Genomic DNA, 19,271 nt, shown 5'->3' with positions numbered 1-19,271 from the left:
TCAGGGGAATATCTGCGTGTGGTCCAAAAATATTGGTCACACAGGCATGGAGTAGTTTTAGGAAGTGCTTGAGAGGGAGAAGAGGAGGTTAAGAAGATGGGTTTACTACTCCAATGGGATGTTGTGGGGGTGATGGGAGAAAGTAGTTGAGTTGTTGAGGGGACGGAGAGGGTGGTGGGGTAGGTGGGGTAGTCCCTGAGGATGGTATTGCACTTTTTTCTAAGATAAGAGCTAATTCAGGCCAATGGTCATTTGAAGTGGAGGGGGTGTTAATAGCAAGGCTATTTTCTAAGATTTCGAGTTCTGAGAGTGTAATCTCGCCGTCAGAGCTTCATGTAGCAAAGGAGAGATCCATTGGTGGCGTCTCAAATGGATCGGAGCTGGGTGAGGAGTTACATTAGATTAAAAATCTTTTCAGTGGCACAGATTGTATGATTAGCTACTGTGCTGCATGGGAAAGAGCCTGATCCAAAAGAACTGCCTGTACTATTTCCTGTGCAGTTTCTCTTGAGACAAAGAGTGCCATGAAGAATGATGACCATATGGCTAAGAATTACATACATTAAAATAATAAAAAAGAGTATGGTTGTGAGTTGGCACATAGTTAGGTGTTGTGTTGTCTAATTTTATCTGTTGTAAATGCCCTCTTTGGTCTAATGTCCAGACAGTATTTCTTCCTGCATTGCAAATTATTTCCTGTTGGGATAGAGAGGAGTCATTAGCTGATTTTACTATTATTTTGTATGGTATTCTTTTAGTGTTTCCTAAATCTCCTATTTTAACGTCTGCCTCATTTATGTGTGGAAGTATTAGCTCCGCAATAGGTGTGAGTCTGTTAGTTCTAGGTCTATTTTTCAAAGCAAAGGTAGCTTCATTTAGAAGGGATTGTAAATCAGAATATTTGTTATCTATTAACAAAGTATTGCATTTGGATTTGAGGAGGCCATTATATCTTTCAATAATTCCTGCTGCAGTGGGGTTATAAGTTAAATGAAAATTCCAATCTATATTATTTATGGCGGCAAAGGATTGTACCTTTATGCTAATAAAGTGCGTGCCTTGATCTGAGTCAATAATTTTAGGTGTTTCATAGAACACCTTCCAGGTATTCAATGCCTTTAATGTGGTTTGTGCAGTAGGATTTGATGCAGCATGGGTATATATAATTTCTGTATGTACATCAACTAATGTTCATGCATATTTATGGGCAAAAGGATATTTTAAGGGCCCAATGAAATCTATTTGAATTTGGAAATTTGGTATTTGTGGTCTATCTAAACTGGGTGGATCTGTCCTTCTGAATTGTTACATATTTTTACAGGCATTACATTCATTAATTCCCTTTTTTATGTCCTCTATTTTGGCTGCCAGATTTCTTTGTGTGAACCAATTTATCATTGCAGTTTGTCCTGGGTGTCCTAGTTGTTCATGGGTCTTTTTGACAAATTCTGGCGTGAACTGTAGTGGTTCATCCTCTACCTTAGTGAATATGTTTCCTTCTCTCTTTTTTTTTTTTTTTGGTTATAGATTAGGTTTTATTCTTTTTTTTTTTCAATTTTTTTATTAAGGTATTATATGTGTACATATCTTACCATTGCCCTCCCCACACCCCACTCCCATATATGCCCCCACCCCCCAGAGTTTTGCATCCATTGGTTATGCTTATATGCATGCATACAAGTCCTTTGATTGATCTCTTATCTCCCCCACCTCTCCCTAACCTTCCCCTTGTAATTTGACAGTCTGTTTGATGCTTTACTGTCTCTGTATCTATCTATTTGTTCAAGTTTATAATGTTCTTTATTATCCATAAATGAGTGAGATCATGTGGTATTTTTCTTTCATTGACTGACTTATTTCACTTAACATAATGTTCTCCAATTCCTCCCAGGTTGCTGCAAATGATGAGAATTCCTTCTTTTTTATGGCAGCATAGTATTCCATTGTGTAGATGTACCACAGTTTTCTGATCCAGTCATCTGCTGACGGGCACCTAGGCTGTTTCCAAATCTTAGCTATGGTGAATTGCGCTGCTATGAACATAGGGGTGCATATATCCTTTCTAATTGGTGTTTCTAGTTTCTTCGGATATATTCCCAGGAGTGGGATTACTGGGTCAAATGGGAGTTCCATTTTCAGTTTTTTGAGGAAACTCCATACTGTTCTCCACAGTGGCTGCACCAGTCTGCAATCCCACCAGCAGTGCACGAGGGTTCCTTTTTCTCCGCATCCTCGCCAACACTTGTCGTTTGTTGATTTGTTGATGATAGCCATTCTGACAGGTGTGAGATGGTACCGCATTGTTGTTTTGATTTGCATCTCTCGGATAATTAGTGACGTTGAGCATGTTTTCATGTGTCTCTTGGCCTTCCTTCTGTCTTCTTTTGAAAAGATTCTATTTAGGTCTGTTGCCCATTTTTTTATTGGATCATTTATCTTCCTTTTATTAAGTTGTATAAGCTGCCTGTAGATGTTGGAGATTAAACCTTTATCAGTGATGCCATTTGCAAATATGTTCTCCCATGCAGTGGGCCTTCTTGTTGTTTTGTTGATGGTTTCTTTTGCTGTGAAAAAGCTTTTTATTTTGATGTAGTCCCATTTGTTAATTTTCTCTTTAGCTTCCATTGCCCTAGGGGCAGTGTCAGTGAAGAATTTCTTTTGGCATATGTCTGACATTTTGCTGCCTGTGGATTGCTCTAGTATTTTTATGGTTTCCCGTCTTATGTTTAAGTCCTGTATCCATTTTGAGTTTATTTTTGTGTATGGCGTAAGTTGGTGATCAAGCTTCATTTTTTTGCATGTATCTGTCCAATTTTCCCAACACCATTTATTGAAGAGACTGTCTTTATTCCATTGTATGTTCATGCCTCCTTGGTCAAATATTAATTGAGCATAGTGGTTTGGGTCAATATCTGGATTCTCTATTCTGTTCCATTGATCTATATGTCTGTTCTTGTGCCAGTACCAGGCTGTTTTGAGAACAGTGGCTTTGTAATACAGCTTGAAATCTGGTATTGAGATCCCTCCTACTTTATTCTTCTTTCTCAGGATTGCTGTGGCTATTCGAGGTCTTTTTTTATTCCAGATGAATTTTTGGAGAGTTCTTTCAAGGTCTGTGAAATATGCCGTTGGTATTTTAATGGGGAGTGCATTGAATCTATAGATTGCTTTGGGTAGTATGGACATTTTAATGATGTTGATTCTACCAATCCATGAACATGGTATGTTCTTCCATCTGTTTACGTCTTCCTCTATCTCTTTTTTCAGTGTCCTGTAGTTTTCCGTGTATAGGTCTTTTACCTCCTTAGTTAAGTTTATTCCTAGGTATCTTAATTTTTTTGGTGCGATGGTAAATGGGATTGCCTTTTTAGTCTCTCTGTCTGTAAGTTCACTATTGGTGTATAGAAAGGCCATAGATTTCTTGGCGTTAATTTTGTATCCTGCTACATTGCCGAATTCATTTATTAAGTCTATGAGTTTTTTGACAGAGTCTTTCGGATTTTTTATGTACAATATCATGTCGTCTGCAAATAAAGACAGCTTTACTTGTTCTTTTCCAATCTGGATGCCTTTTATTTCTTCTTCTTGTCTAATTGCAATGGCTAATACTTCCAGTACTATGTCAAACAGGAGTGGTGAGAGTGGGCATCCCTGTCTTGTTCCTGTTCTTAGGGGAAATGTCTTTAGTTTTTGTCCATTGAGTATGATGTTTGCTGTGGGTTTATCATATATAGCTTTTATTATGTTGAGGTATGAGCCATCTATTCCCACCTTGTTGAGAGCTTTTATCAAGAAAGGGTGTTGGATTTTGTCAAATGCTTTTTCTGCATCAATTGATATGACTATGTGATTTTTATCTTTCAATTTGTTTATGTGATGTATCACGTTTATTGATTTGCGGATATTGTACCATCCTTGCATTCCTGGGATAAATCCTACTTGGTCATGGTGTATGATCTTTCTGATGTACTGCTGGAGCCGATTTGCTAGAATTTTGTTGAGGATTTTGGCATCTATGTTCATGAGGGATATTGGTCTGTAATTCTCTTTCATTGTGTTGTCTTTATCTGGTTTTGGTATTAGGGTGATGCTGGCTTCATAGAAGGAGCTTGGAAGTGTTCCTTCCACTTGAATTTTTTGGAATAGTCTGAGGAGGATAGGTTTTAGTTCTTCCTTGAATGTTTGGTAAAACTCTCCTGTGAAGCCATCAGGCCCCGGGCTTTTGTTTGCTGGAAGCTTTTTGATGACTGCTTCAATTTCGTCCATAGTTATTGGCCTATTGAGCTGTTTAGATTCTTCTTGGTTGATTTTTGGAAGGTTATATTTTTCTAGGAATATGTCCATTTCCTCCAGATTGTCCAGTTTGTTGGAATAGAGTTGTTCGTAGTATTTTGTAACAATCCTTTGTATCTCAGCGGGGTCTGTTGTTATTTCACCTCTTTCATTTCTGATTTTGTTTATTTGGGTCCTCTCTCTTTGCTTCTTGGTGAGCCTGGCTAGAGGTCCATCAATCTTGTTTATCCTTTCAAAGAACCAGCTCTTGGTTTTGTTGATCTTATGTATTGTTTCTTTGGTCTCTATGTCATTTATCTCCGCTCTGATCTTTGTTATTTCCTTCCTTCTGGTTACACTGGGCTTTTCTTGCTGCTCTTTTTCTAGCTCTTTGAGTTGTAGGGTTAAGTAATTTATTACCATTGTTTCTTGTTTTTTGCAATAGGCCTGTAGAGCTATGAACTTCCCTCTCAAGACTGCTTTCGCTGTGTCCCATAGATTTTGGATTGTTGTGTTTTCATTGTCATTTGTTGCCATGATGTTTTTTATTTCTTCCTTGATCTCTCTGGTGACCCAGTCCTTGTTTAATAGCATGCTGTTTAGTCTCCATGTGTTTGATTTCTTTGGATTGTTTTTATTGTAGTTGATTTCCAGTTTTATGCCACTGTGATCTGAGAAGATGCTTGATATAATTTCTATCTTCTTGAATTTGAAGAGACTTTGCCTGTGACCCAGCATATGGTCTATCTTTGAAAATGACCCATGTGCACTTGAGAAGAATGTATATTCTGTGGCTTTGGGGTGAAATGTTCTGAAGATGTCAATTAATTCCATCTGGTCTAGTGAGTCATTTAGGATTGCTGTTTCTTTGCTGATTTTTTGTTTAGAGGATTTGTCCAGTGGTGATAGTGGGGTATTAAAGTCTCCTACTATGATTGTGTTGCTATTAATCTCTCCCTTGATATCCTCCAGGAGTTTTTTTATGTATTTGGGTGCTCCTATATTGGGAGCGTATATGTTTACCAGAATTATTTCTTCTTGTTGGATTTCTCCCTTTAGTATTATGAAGTGGCCTTCCTTATCTCTTGTTATGGCATTTACTTTGAGGTCTATTTTGTCAGATATAAGTATTGCTACCCCAGCTTTTTTTTCATTTCCATTTGCCTGAAATATATTTTTCCATCCCTTCACTTTCAATCTGTGTGAGTCTCTTGTTCTGAGGTGGGTCTCTTGTAGACAGCATATATATGGGTCGTGTTTTTTTATCCATTCAGCTACTCGATGTCTTTTGATTGGAGCATTTAGTCCGTTTACATTTAAAGTTATTACTGAAAGGTATTTGTTTGCAGTCATATCTATTTTTGTGTCTGTATTCCTTCTTACCTGTTTATTTCTTCTTTTTACAGTATTCCCTTTAGCAATTCTTGCATTGCTGGTTTGGTGGTGATAAACTCCCTGAGGCTTTTTTTGTCTGCAAAGCTCCTGATTTCCCCTTCAATTTTGATTGATAGTCTTGCTGGATATAGTATTCTTGGATTCAGTCCTTTGCTTTGCAACACTTTGTATACCTCCTTCCATTCACTTCTAGCTTGTTGTGTTTCTGATGAGTAATCATTTGACAATCTGATGGGTGTTCCTTTGTAGGTAACTCTCTGTCTCTCTCTTGCCGCCTTTAGGATTCTCTCTTTATCATTTATATTTGCCATTGAAATTATGACATGTCTTGGTGTGGGTCTTTTGGGGTTGATCCTGCTTGGGACTCTCTTTACTTGCGTAACTTTTATCTTTCCCATATCCGGGAAGTTTTCTGTCATTATTTCTTCAAATAGATTTTCTAATCCCTGCTGCTCTTCTTGACCTTCTGGCAGCCCTATTATACGCATGTTACTTCGTTGCATGTTGTCCCGAAGCTCCCTTAGGCTTTCCTCCTGCTTTTTAATTTTTTTCTCCAATTGTTGTTCAGCTTGAGCTTGTTTCTGTACCTGATCTTCTAACTCACTAATTCGGTCCTCTGCTTCTTGTAATCTACTGTTGAAACTTTCCATGGTGTTTTTGATTGTAGCTATATCACTTTTCATTTCTTCCTGATTCTTGCATAAGTTGTTGATTTTCTCATCCATCCGATGTATAAATTCCATGACCATTACTCTGAACTCCTTTTCGGTCATGTTGCAAGCTTCATTTTCACTAATTTCCTTTCTTGGCGACTCCACATTTTCTTTCCTCTGTGAGTTATTTCGTTTCCCCATTCTGGCTATTACCAGAAAGCTCAAGCTTCTGTTTGCGTGGACCTGGGCCGTGTGCTGTGGGGACTTCGCTCCACCCTAGTTTCACTGAAGTGCTCTGACACTAGGACGTGTGACTGTCTTTGGTTGGTGGGAACCAAACTTGCCCAGGATCAGTGTCCCCAGTGTTCCGTGTGGTCTCGTGTGCACATTTAGAATCAGGGGCCCTGTCTGCACCACACTGTTGGTATGTGCCGAGAATGAGATCCTTAGCATGTGCCAGGAGTCAGAGTTTCCCTGTGTCTGCACCAAGACTCGAGTGTCAAAGTCTCTGTTGCCTTGTGCGGTTTCTCGTTGAGAATCAGGGTCCCTGTGTGTGCACGCACCAACAATTGGGGTCGCTGGCTCTTAGTGTGAATGCGCTGTGAGTCAGGGATCCCAGGCAGCTGTGTCCGGCGTGCCAAATTCCCTGAAGTGGGGCTGCGTCCTGTGTGTGCTCTCTCTACTGAGCCAAACCGGCTAGAGCGCACATTCTTAAAAACCTGAAGGTGAGCCGGCTCAGTGCACTCTCCCAAAGTCCCAGCCGGGGGGCGGAGTCCGTCCTGCGCGCCAAATTCCCCAAAGGGAAGCCCCTCTGTGCACGCTTTTAAGAATCTCCGAAGGGGGAGCTGTGCCCCGCGAGCCAAATTCCCCCAAATTCCCCGAAGGGGAGCCCTCTGTGCACACTGACAGATTTCCCCGACGGGGAGCTGCTTCTGTCCTGTGCGCGAGGGAGCGCCAAATTCCCTAAGAGGGAGCGCGTCCCTGCGCAAAGCTCGGCAGCTTGGGCCAGGGGCGGGTCTATCAGTTACTATGGCGCTGTCTGTGCGCGCGCGCGCGCGCCTGTGAGCAGCTTGGGCGAGGGGCGCGTCTATCAGTTACTATGGCGCTTTCCGCAGGCCTGTGGGCGCTCAGCAGCTTGGGGGAGGGGCGGGCCTATCAGTTACTATGGCGCTATCAGCGCCTGCGAGGAGGGGGATAGGCTCTTTGACTCACGGAAATCTGCCGGGAAGTCTGGATTCTTGTTTGTTTGTCTGAAGCTGTGATAGCAGTTCTCTGTCCCCAGTGGCTGCAGGGTCCTGGTTTGTGTCAGAAGCCAGGATCCGAGTCTCGGGCAGCTCTGTTTCCCAAGATGGCGTGGTCTCTGCGTCCGCACCAGCCGCCGAGAAGTGTCCGCTTTGTGCGCGGGGCTCCGCCGTCTAGGGCTGCCCTGTTCGGGAGCCCCTTGGAAGACCTGCAGAATCTAACTGACCCTAGCTCATACACACACACACACCACACACATCTACACTCTCCTCTATGGGTTCCTCACTCACACTCTCTCCCTACCTTCCTGCCGGTCGCCATCTTTTTTCTCTCCTTCTCTTTTTAATTTTAACTTTGGAATTTGTGGTGTTTGATATTGTCCTGTTTGTGGATTCCTTTCCAATTTTAGTTTTAGTCTATATGTCTTAGATCTGTTGGTTATTGTTATTTCCTCATCTACCTCAATACCCTTTGCAAGTTTGTCAGCTATTTGATTTCCTAATGTTGTGTGAGAATTATCTTTAGCATGAGCTGAAATATGTGTAACATAGATTTTAATTAATTTAATAAGTTTATCTAACTTTATCCAATATTCTTTGGACCAAAGGTCCCTTCCATTTATCTGGAAGTCATTTTCCTTCCATTTCCTGACCATTCTGTAATTCCTTTAAATACTGCCCAGGATTCTGTATAAATATATAATTTATGTTGTTTTTCTATTGCTAGATATGCTGCTATGAGTTCTGCATGTTGAGCCGATTTGGACGTACCTTGTTTTATCAGGGCTTCATTTGTCGCTGGATTGAAAACTGCTGCTCTCCATTTTGTTAGGTCACCAGACACGGAGGCTGATCCATCTGTAAACCAGGTATTTCTTAATGAGGGCCTATATTTAGGTCCTACCACCCCACCCCCCCCGCCCAGATTCTCAAATACCCTTCGGATTTTTATAATCTGTGTAGGTGGGTCTATCTCCAATTTGGAGACCTCCTCAGTGAGGAGGGCTGGTTTTCTGGTGCCTGTTATTTCTCTGGAGTTTATGTACCATTTCCAGGCTAGTGCTTTTTCATCAATTTGGGTACCTGCCAATTCCTCAGCCAACATCTTAAACCATGCTTTCAGAGGCAAGGTTGATCTAATAGTGATCTTATTTTGTCCTGTAATCAGCTCAGTATGCAGTAAAGCAGCATATACACTGAGTGGCCAGATTATTATGATCTCTGAATGCATAATAATCTGGCCACTCAGTGTATATCCTGTATAATAAAAGGCTAATATGCAAATTGTCCCCTCGACCAGGCGTTCGACCAGCAGGCAGGCTGGCCAGCCGCCTATGTCTCCTCCCCCTGGCCAGGCTGTTGGCCGGACCCCACCTATGCACAAATTCATGCACCAGGCCTCTAACACACACACACACACACACACACACACACACACACACACACACTGAATGGACAGATTATTATGCGTTCAAAGATCATAATAATCTGGCCACTCAGTATAAATTCCAAATTAATTTTTCAAATACTGAATATTTGTTAGGATGGTATGGAAATCTCTGTGACCAGAACCCCACAGGAATATTAACCTTGTCATCTGGTCCTTTTTTATATAATCACCAACATCCATGTTTGCCTGTGTAGATTATGTCTAAAATAACCATATCTCTTTGCTTAATTGATTGTAATTGCTGAAAATGGTGTACATAATATTTAAGTTGTTTTAAATAATCTTCCTGTTCCTGTCCCCATTGATAAATCTATAGCTTTCGCAGTAACTTTGTATATGGGTTTGGTTAAGACAAATACGGTATGTGCTGTCTCCAGTACATGAATAAGCCTAATAGCTGTTGTGCTCCTTTTTTATCCTTTGGGGCTGCTAGATGGAGTAATTTATCCACTTCTTTTTTTGGGGGGCGGGGGAGGGGAGTCTCCTTCCTTCAGAGTTACATTGTATTCCTAAAAATTTTACTTGTGTGCCAGGTTGTTGTATTTTTTATGGGTTGATGATCCATCCCTGGGACCTTAAATATTGTATTAATCTATTTAGATCTCCTGCTAGGGTTAGTCCATCATCATGATGTAGTAATATGTCATCTATATATGTTATAATTTTAGAGGAGTATTGTGTTGGACCTATTTGACTAGTTAGGATTGTATGGGAAATTGTAGGTGAATTTTTATTTATTTTTTTAAATATACTTTATTGATTTTTTACAGAGAGGAAGGGAGAGGGATAGAGAGCTAGAAACATCAATGAGAGAGAAACATCGACCAGCTGCCTCCTGCACACCCCCTACCAGGGGTGTGCCCGCAACCAATGTACATGCCCTTGACCAGAATCAAACCTGGGACCTTTCAGTCCACAGACCGATGCTCTATCCACTGAGCCAAACCGGTTTAGGCTTTATTTTTATTCTCTCTCTCTCTCTCTTTAAATTTCTTTATTGATTATGGTATTACATAATTGTCCTCATCCCCCCATTATTCTCTTTTGTAAAAAATTTATTTTATTTTATTGTTTAAAGTATTACACATAGTAGTACATGTATCTCCTTTTTTTCCCCATTGACCTTTCCCTGCTGTGGCATGTGTCCATTGGTTGCGCTTATATGCATGCATACAAGTCCTTCGGTTGATCTCTTCCCCCCCCCCCCAACACTCCCCAGCCTTCCCGCTGTAATTTGACAGTCATTTTACTGCTTCTGTATCTATCTTTTTGTTCATCAGGTTATAATGTTCTTTATTTTCCATAAATGAGTGAGATCATATGGTATTTTTATTTCATTGCCTGGCTTATTTCACTTAGCATAATGCTCTCCAGTTCAACCCATGTTGCTGAAAATGGTAAGAATTCCTTCTTTTTTGTAGCAGCATAAAATTACATTGTGTAGATGTACCATAGTTTTCTAATCCACTCATCTGCTGATGGGCATTTAGGCTGTTTCCAAATCTTAGCTATGGTGAATTGTGCTGCTATGAATATAGGTGTGCATATATCCTTTCTGATTGGTATTTCTAGTTTCTTGGGATATATTCCTAGAAGGGGGATTACTAGGTCAAATGGGAGTTCCATTTTTAGTTTATTGAGGAAACTCCATACTGGTCTTCACAATGGTTGCACCAGTCTACATTCCCACCAGCAGTTCATGAGGGTTCCTTTTTCTCTGCATCCTCGCCAGCACTTGTCGTTTGTTGATTTGTTGATGATAGCCATTCTGACAGGTGTGAGATGGTACCGCATTGTCATTTTGATTTGCATCTCTCGGATGATTAGTGACTTTGAGCATGTTTTAATATGTCTCTTGGCCTTCCTTCTGTCTTCTTTTGAAAAGTATCTATTTTGTTCCATTGCTCATTTTTTATTGGATCATTTATCTTCCTTTTATTAAGTTGTGTGAGTTCCCTATAAATGTTGGAGATTAAAGCTGTATCGGTGATAACATTTGCAAATATGTTCTCCCATACAGTGGGCTTTCTTGTTGTTGTTTTTTTCAATTTCTATAAATTTTATTTATTTATTTATTTTCTCTCTGGTGTATATATCTCTTTAATTTAATAAATCTTTATTGTTCAGATTATTACAATTGTTCCACTTTTCTTATTGCTCTCTAACTCGTTGAGTTGTAGGGTTAGATAATTTATTACCATTGTTTCTTGTTTTTTTGCAGTAGGCTTGTAGAGCTATGAACTTCCCTCTCAAGACTGCTTTCACTGTGCCCCATAGATTTTGGATTGTTGTGTTTTCATTGTCGTTTGTTGCCATGATGTTTTTTATTTCTTCTTTGATCTCTCTGGTAACCCAGTCATTGTTTAATAGCATGCTATTTAGTCTCCATGTGTTTGATTTTTTTGGATTGTTTTTATTGTAGTTGATTTCCAGTTTTATGCCATTGTGATCTGAGAAGATGCTTGATATAGTTTCTATCTTCTTGAATTTGAAGAGACTTTGCCTGTGACCCAATATATAGTCTATCTTTGGAAATGACCCATGTGCACTTGAGAAGAATGTATATTCTGTGGCTTTGGGGTGAAATGTTCTGAAGATGTCAATTAATTCCATCTGATCTAGTGAGTCATTTAGGATTGATGTTTCTTTGCTGATTTTTTGTTTAGAGGATTTGTCCAATGGTGATAGTGGGGTATTAAAGTCCCCTACTATAATTGTATTGCTGTCAATCTCTCCCTTGATATCCTCTAGGAGTTTTTTTTTTTATGTATTTGGGTGCTCCTGTATTGGGTGCATATATGTTTACCAGAGTTATTTCTTCTTGTTGGATTGCTCCCTTTAGTATTACAAAGTGACCTTCCTTATCTCTTTTTATGTCTTTCACTTTGAGTTCTAATTTGTCAGATATAAATATTGTTACCCTAGCTTCTTTTTTTCATTTCCATTTTCCTGAAAAACCTTTTTCTATCCCTCCACCATCAGTCTCTGTGTGTCTTTTTTTCTGAGGTGGGTTTCCTGTAGACAGCAGATATATGGGTCACATTTTCTTATCCAATCAGTTACCCTATGTCTTTTGCTTGGGGCATTTAACCCATTTACATTTAAAGTTATTATTCATAGGTACTTGTTTGTCGCCATTTTTATTCTTTACCCTCATGTTCCTTCTTCGCTTCCTATTTCTTCTTTTTACAGCAGACCCTTTAGCATTTCATGCATTGCTGGTTTGGTGGTAATTAACTCCCTTAGTCCTTTTCTGTCTGTGAAGCTCCTGATTTCACCTTCAATTTTGATTGATAGCCTTGCTGGGTACAATATTCTTGGATTCAGATCCTTCCTTTGCATGACTTTGTATATTTCATTTCATTCCCTTTTGGCCTGATGAATTTCTGTTGAGAAATCAGTTGCTAGTCTGATGGGGGATCCTTTGTAGGTAACTTTCTGTCTCTCTCTGGCTGCTTTTAAGATTCTTGCTTTGTTGTTGGTGTTTGCCAATTTAATTATAATGTGCCTCGGTGTCAGTCTTTTGGGGTTCATTTTGTTTGGGACTGTGAGCTTCTTGGATTTGTGTGGGTTTTTCTTCACTATATCAGAGAAGTTTTCTGTCATTATTTCTTCAAACAGGTTTTCTATTCCTTGCTCAGTTTCCTCTCCTTCAGGAACCCCTATTATGCGAATGTTGTTATGTTTCATCTTGTCCCAAAGTTCCCTTAGGCTCTCCTCCTGTTTTTTAAATTTTTTTTCTATAAGCTGCTCTACTTGGGTATTTTTTCCTACCTTGTCTTCTAGCTCACTGATGCAGTCCTCTGCTTCTTCTAGTCTACTTTTGATGCTTTCTATTGAGTTCTTTATAGCAGCAATGTCATCTTTCATTTCTTCTTGGTTCTTCTTCATTTACTCTTGGTTCTTACACATATTGTTGAATTTGTCTTCCATTCTTTTCATCCATCTTATGACCATTTCTCTGAATTCTTTCTCTGACAGATTGCTTGCCTCCATTTATTTTACTTCCTTTTGTGGTGATACCTCCTCTTCTTTCATATGTAACCTATTTCTTTGTCTCCCCATGATCTATCTTCTCCAGGTGTCTGGTTATGTAGTTCTCTCTCACCTTATACCAGGCAAAATCTGACCTTTCTGTGAGGAGGCACAGAGCTCTTCTGAATCCGCGTGCTCGTGCCACTTGGGGACCAGTGTTCTCCTCCAAGTATCTTAATTATTTCTATCACTTTTATTCCAAAAATGATGAGCTACTGGTGATGATGATGAGGAGGAAGTAAAAGCAACACCTTTCCAAAGTTAAACATGTACCAAAAACTATTCTAAATACTATTTGTGTATTATTATTTACAGAGAATTTTATCAGATAGGTTCTCATCCTATATAATAAAGAGGTAATATGCAAATTGACCATCACTCCAACACAAGATGGCTGCCCCCATATGGTCAATGATGGCCACCCCCATGTGTACACATGATGGCCACCACAGGATGGCCAGCAAGGGAGGGCATTTGTGGGCGATCACGCCAGCAGGGGAGGGCAGTTGGGAGGGACCAGGCCTGCAGGGGAAGGCAGTTGGGGGTGACCAGGCCACTAGGGGAGAACAGTTAGGGGTGACCAGACTGGCAGGAGAGGGCAGTTAGGGGCAATCAAGCCAGCAGGGGAACAGTTGGGCATCGATCAGGCTGGCAGGGATTGGTTAGGGGGTGATCAGGGTGGCAGGCAGAAGCAGTTAAGGGGCAATTAGGCAGGCAGGGAGGCGAGCAGTTGGGAGCCAGCAGTCCTGGATTGTGAGAGAGATGTCCGACTGCCTGTTTAGGCCTGATCCCACATCGGGCCTAAACAGGCAGTCAGATATCACTCAAGGGGTCCCAGATTGGAGAGGGTGCAGGCTGGGCCGAGGGACACACCCCCTGTGCATGAATTTCATGCACATTGAAAGAAAATTAATTAGAAGAAATATTTTAGAGGCCTGCAATGGACTGCAGCAGGTTTGCTCCAGAGCATGTCTGGCCCGTCTCGCCCAGTCCCAATCGGCCGGACCCCAGCAGCAAGCTGACTTACCAGTCAAAGCATCTGTACCCTGGTGGTCAGTGCATGACATAGCGACTGGCTGAGTAGTTGGTCGGACACTTAGCATATTAGGCTTTTATATATGTAGATTCCTGTACCACTACAGAGAGAACGTCCTCTACCCCTACAGAGAATTTCTTCTAATCCTAGGCAGAAAGTTTATTCTAGCCCTAGACAGAGAGCTTCCTCTACCCCTCAACAGAGAGCTTCTGTGGAAGAACCAATCAGAATCCAGCAAGGTATACATGGACCCCTAAATAGAGAGCTTGTAGGGTATATACCTACCCCCAGAACAAGGGCTTCCTCAGAAGAACCAATCAGAAGCCAGCAGGGCATATACATAATTAAACAGAGTGTTTAAGTGTCAACCCACTTGGGTTCCCTCCCTGTTAGTGAGAGTCTGTCTATATAGCAATAAACTTTGCTTTTGCTTTTGCTTACGTTCTTGTTCCTGAACTCATTCTTAATTTTTGCAACATAAAGAAATTGGACAGGACCTCAGCCCTTTGGTTTCATTATGAGTAGGACTATTAGGACACAATGTATTTCCATACCTCTACTATTATTTGTGTTTTTACTAATTTGTCTTTACCAGTTACTAGAATTTTTATATTAATGTTTTTTTATGTTTAATTTCTTGCAGGCAACAAATAGTAAGAACTTGTGTTTTTTTAAACTAAATTCAGCAATGATCTCTATGTTTTTTATTGATTGCTTTTAGAGAAAGAGAGAAAGAGAGAGAGAGAGAGAGAGAGAGAGAGAGAGAGAGAGAGAGAGAGAGAGAGAGAAGAGGAGAGGAGAGAGAGAGAGAGAGAGAGAGAGAGAGGAGAGAGAGAGAGGAGAGAGAGAGAGAGAGAGAGAGAGAGAGAGAGAGAGAGAGAGAGAGGAGAAAGAGAGAGGAGAGAGAGAGAGAGAGAGAGAGAGAGAGAGAGAGAGAGAGAGAGAAAGGGAAGGAGAGAAACATGATCAATTGCCTCCTGAATGCACCCCAACCAGGTACCAGTTCCCACAATCTGGGCATGTGCCCTGACTAGGAATCAAACCAGCAACCTTTAGGTGCAGAGTCTGATACTCAACCTACTCAGCTACACTTCCCAAGGCTAAGTATCTAGGCTTTTTAATTTTTAAAATTTTTTTCCATTTTTTTAAATTAAGGTATTATATGTGTACATATCAAACTATTGCCCCCCCACCCCACTCCTATACATGCCCTCACCCCCCCCCCCAGAGTTTTGGGTCCATTGGTCATGCTTATATGCATGCATACAAGTCCTTCAGTTGATCTCCTATCTCCCCCACTTCTCCATAACCTTCCCGCTGTAATTTGACAGTCTGTTTGATGCTTTACTGTCTCTGTATCTATCTTTTTGTTCATCGGTTTATAATGTTCTTTATTATCCATAAATGAGTGAGATCATGTGGTATTTTTCTTTCATTGACTGGCTTATTTCACTTAGCATAATGTTCTCCAGTTCCATCCAGGTTGCTGCAAATGGTAAGAATTCCTTCTTTTTTATGGCAGCATAGTATTCAATTGTGTAGATGTACCATAGTTTTCTGATCCAGTCTTCTGCTGATGGGCACCTAGGCTGTTTCCAAATCTTAGCTATTGTAAATTGTGCTGCTATGAACATAGGGGTGCATATATCCTTTCTGATTGGTGTTTCCAGTTTCTTAGCATATATTCCTAGGAGTAGGATTACTGGGTCAAATGGGAGTTCCATTTTCAGTTTTCTGAGGAAACTCCATACTGTTCTCCACAGTGGCTGAACCAGTCTGCATTCCCACCAGCAGTGCACGAGGGTTCCTTTTTCTCCGCATCCTCGCCAACACTTGTCATTTGTTGATTTGTTGATGATAGCCATTCTGACAGGGGTGAGATGGTACTGTTGTTTTGATTTGCATCTCTCGGATAATTAGTGACTTTGAGCATGTTTTCATGTGTCTCTTGGCCTTCCTTCTGTCTTTTTTTGAAAAGATTCTATTTTGTTCCATTGCTCATTTTTTATTGGATCATTTATCTTCCTTTTATTAAATTGAATAAGTTGCCTGTAGATATTGGAGATTAAACCTTTATCAGTGATAACATTTGCAAATATGTTCTCCCATACAGTGGGCTTTTTTGTTTTGTTGATGGTTTCTTTTTCTGTGAAAAAATCTTTTTATTTTGTTGTAGTCCCATTTGTTTATTTTCTCTTTAGCTTCCATTACCCTAGGAGCAGTATCAGTGAAGAAGTTCTTTTGGCATATGTCTGAGATTTTGCTGCCTGTGGATTCCTCTAGTATTTTTATGGTTTTCCATCTTATGTTTAAGTCCTGTATCCATTTTGAGTTTATTTTTGTGTATGGTGTAAGTTGGTGATCTAGTTTCATTTTTTGCATGTATCTTTCCAATTTTCCCAACACCATTTATTGTCTTGACTCCATTGTATGTTCCTGCCTCCTTTGTCAAATATTAATTGAGCATAGTGGTTTGGATCAATATCTGGATTCTCTATTCTATTCCTTTGATCTATATGTCTGTTCTTGTGCCAGTACTAGGCTGTTTTGAGAACAGTGGCTTTGTAATACAGCTTGAAATCTGGTATTGAGATCCCTCCTACCTTATTCTTCTTTCTCAGGATTGCAGTGGCTATTTGGGGTCTTTTTTTATTCCAGATTAATTTTTGGAGAGTTCTTTCTAGGTCTGTGAAATATGCCATTGATATTTTAATGGGGAGTGCATTGAATCTGTAGATTGCTTTGGGTAGTATGAACATTTTCATTATGTTGATTCTACCAAACAATGAACATGGTATGTTCTTCCATCTTTTTATGTCTTCCTCTATCTCTTTTTTCAGTGTCCTGTAGTTTTCCAAGTATAGGTATTTTACCTCCTTGGTTAAGTTTATTCCTAAGTATCTTAATTTTTTTGGTGTGATGGTAAATGGGATTGCTTTTTTAGTCTCTCTTTCTGTAAGTTCACTATTGGTGTATAGAAATGCCATAGATTTCTTGGCATTAATTTTGTATCCTGCTACATTGCCGAATTCATTTATTAAGTCTGTTAGTTTTTTGATGGAGTCTTTCGGGTTGTTTATGTACAATATCATGTCATCTGCAAATAAGGACAGCTTTACTTCTTTTCCAATTTGGATGCCTTTTATTTTTTCTTCTTCTCTGATCGCAATGGCTAATACTTCCAGTACTATGTCAACCAGGAGTGGTGAGAGTGGGCATCCCTGTCTTGTTCCTGTTCTTAGAGGAAATGGTTTTAGTTTTTTTCCAATTGAGTATGATGTTTGCTGTGGGTTTATCATATATAGCTTTTATTATGTTGAGGTATGATCCTTCTATTCCCACCCTTTTGAGAGTTTTTATCAAGAAAGGGTGTTGGATTTTGTCAAATGATTTTTCTGCATCTATTGATATGACTATGTGATTTTTATCTCTCAATTTGTTTATGTGATGTATCACGTTTATTGATTTGTGGATATTGTACCATCCTTGCATTTCTGGGATAAATCCTACTTGGTCATGGTGTATGATCTTTCTGATGTACTGCTGGAGCCGATTTGCTAGAATTTTTTTTGAGGATTTTGGCATCTATGTTCATGAGGGGTATTGTCTGTAATTCTCTTTCATTGTGTTGTCTTTATCTGGTTTTGGTATTAGGATGATGCTGGCTTCATAGAAGGAGCTTGGAAGTGTTCCTTCCTCTTGAATTTTTTGGAATAGTCTGAGGAGGATAGGTTTTAGTTCTTCCTTGAATGTTTGGTAAAACTCCCCTGTGAAGCCATATGGCCCCGGGCTTTTGTTTGCAGGAAGCTTTTTGATGACTGCTTCAAGTTCTTCCATAGTTATTGGCCTATTGAGATGTTTAGATTCTTCCTGAATGAGTTTTGGAAGGTTATATTTTTCTAGGAATATGTCCATTTCCTCCAGGTTGTCCAGTTTGGTGGAATAAAGTTGTTCATAGTATTTTGTAACAATCCTTTGTATTTCTGTGGGTTCTGTTGTTATTTCAAATCTTTCATTTCTGATTTTGTTTATTTGGGACCTCTCTCTTTGCTTCTTGGTGAGCCTGGCTAGAGGTTCATCAATCTTGTTTATCCTTTCAAAGAACCAGCTCTTGGTTTTGTTGATCTTTTGTATTGTTTCTTTGGTCTCTATGTCGTTTATCTCTGTTCTGATCTTTATTATTTCCTTCCTTCTGCTTACACTGGGCCTTTCTTGTTGCTCTCTTTCTAACTCTTTGAGTCGTAGGGTTAGGTAATTTATTACCATTGTTTCTTGTTTTTTTGCAGTAGGCTTGTAGAGCTATGAACTTCCCTCTCAAGACTGCTTTCGCTTTGTCCCATAGATTTTGGATTGTTGTGTTTTCATTGTCATTTGTTGTCATGATGTTTTTTATTTCTTCCTGATTTCTTTGGTAACCCAGTCATTGTTTAATAGCAGGGTGTTTAGTCTCCATGTGTTTGATTTTTTTGGATTGTTTTTATTGTAGTTGATTTCCAGTTTTATGCCACTATGATCTGAGAAGATACTCGGTATAAGTTCTATCTTCTTGAATTTGAAGAGACTTTGCCTGTGTCCCAGCATATGGTCTATCTTTGGAAATGACCCATGTGCACTTGAGAAGAATGTATATTCTGTGGCTTTGGGGTAAAATGTTCTGAAGATGTCAATTAATTTCATCTGGTCTAGTGAGTCATTTAGGATTGCTGTTTCTTTGCTGATTTTTTGTTTAGAGGATTTGTCCAATGGTGATAGTGGGGCATTAAAGTCTCCTACTATGAGTGTATTGCTGTCAATCTCTCTCTTTATAGCCTCCAGAAGTTTTTTTTTTAATGTATTTGGGTGCTCTTATATTGGGTTTGTATATGTTTACCAGAGTTATATCTCCTTGTTGGATTGCTCCCTTTAGTATTATGAAGTGGCCTTCCTTATCTCTTGTTATGTCCTTCACTTTGAGATCTAATTTTTCAGAAATAAGTATTGCTACCCCAGCTTTTTTCATTTCCATTCTCCTGGAAAACCTTTTCCATCCCTTCACCCTCAGTCTGTGTGTGTCTTTTTTTCTGAGGTGGGTTTCTTGTAGATAGCAGTTATATGGGTCTTGTTTTCTTATCCAATTCGTTACCCTGTGTCTTTTGATTGGGGCATTTAATCCATTTACATTTAAAGTTATTATTGATAGGTACTTATTT

This window comes from Cnephaeus nilssonii, assembly GCF_951640355.1.
Source record: "Cnephaeus nilssonii genome assembly, chromosome: X".
NCBI lineage: Eukaryota > Metazoa > Chordata > Mammalia > Chiroptera > Vespertilionidae > Cnephaeus > Cnephaeus nilssonii.
Note: the sequence above shows the minus strand (reverse complement) of the source record.